The 1,484-nt window shown below is 34.2% G+C and overlaps 1 non-coding gene across 1 annotated transcript; it reads right to left on the bottom strand.

Moving 5' to 3' along the window:
• Positions 1-1,412: 1,412 nt before the first annotated feature.
• Positions 1,413-1,484, bottom strand: Trnap-ugg (transfer RNA proline (anticodon UGG)). Its single transcript has one exon. It is a non-coding gene; the product is annotated as a tRNA-Pro (tRNA).

Genomic DNA, 1,484 nt, shown 5'->3' with positions numbered 1-1,484 from the left:
GGAGCATTTTGGGCGAGATCCAGTCTTCCGAGTATCGACAAGCCTGGTTTTTAAAAGTGTAAATCGAATGGTAGTAAGTGGTGAATGTTTCTAATTAATTCAGACCTAGCAATTAACGTTAAAACAAAATCAAAATTGTAAAGTTAAAAATATAGTTCATATGATGCGTAAACCATGTTTTATGTGATGTATTGTTTAAACTGTATAAAGAGAATGCAGAGGAAACCAAAAGGCATTTAATTTATTTACTTTTAATGAACATTCTGCGGGACCATTATGGTACATAGATTCATTCGCATCTATCTGTCTGTCTCTATGTATAACTGTATGTCTGCTTCAATCTCAATCCATTGTAAACCTGTCTGCCTGTTTGTCTGCCTATATGTCTATTGTATTGCCTGTTCAAGTATTTTGATTCTCTTGATGGGTATTTTCCTTCGTTGGAATGATGAAATATATATCTATATATCAATCTATCGATTGACCGATAGCTTTATTCCGTCTATATATCTTGATGGGCATGCTCCTTTTTGAGAATGAGTACATTTCATACACAACTAGTAAAGTTTCAAAATCTTAGTCTTTCGTCATCATTAAACTATTCAATTTGCTTCAGAACAAGAAGACAGAATAACTTCAAATTACTTTTGTTTTTACATTCATCGCCAGGCTTTCTTCTCCAGTTACTTGTCGACATTATGTCCAAATAATGAAGATAATGACCCAAATATAAGTCCTTCCTCCAAGGACAAAAAAAAAACTGTCGCAAATGACCAAAGGAAAAACTGATTTTAATGAATTTTAATCATTATTGCATAGGATAAGAAGGAACTTAGTGTCACTATAAAGTGTTTTTTATTTCTCTTAGTTTTCTCTGACGATGGTGTTTTCTGACATATGTAATTGTGGTTAAGATTAGTCTTTCTTGTATACATAAACTGGTTCTCTAAATTCAAGAATGAAACTATGCAATCAAAACTGGCAGAAGTTAAATAATTATTAGCATACATTTTGATAAGGATGTCTAAAACAAACTTTTTCTGTATGGGTGTGGAGGTTAACTTTGTTCAGAGGAAGATAAGAGTGCAATGAAAAACTATGCTAATCCACTGGTCCATACAGTAGTTATATTTGTTCAAGAATTTCAGTACATCCTCTGAAGCTGAAGTCGTAAATGGGGTTCTGGGAAGTTAACTTCCAATTAATTGTACTTGACTAACTATATGAAAACCTATTTCAAGTTTTGGAGAAATGACAATTCACCAGCGTTTCCGAAATGAATCCGTCAAAAGTATTGCATTTACACGAATAATTGAAAATGAAATATTTCACTCATGGCTGTCCCGAGAGATTGCTTCAACCATTTACCAGGATACTACAAAATGAGTATTAACTTTCATTTCCAAAATGGTGGGCTCGTCCGGGATTTGAACCCGGGACCTCTCGCACCCAAAGCGAGAATCATACCCCTAGACCAACGAGCC

The sequence above is a fragment of the Sinohyriopsis cumingii genome, chromosome 13 (genome assembly GCF_028554795.1).
Source record: "Sinohyriopsis cumingii isolate HCF-2022 chromosome 13, ASM2855479v2, whole genome shotgun sequence".
NCBI classification, from domain to species: Eukaryota; Metazoa; Mollusca; class Bivalvia; order Unionida; family Unionidae; genus Sinohyriopsis; species Sinohyriopsis cumingii.
The sequence above is the reverse complement of the archived record's forward strand: the minus strand, read 5'-3'. Positions and strand labels throughout refer to the sequence as shown.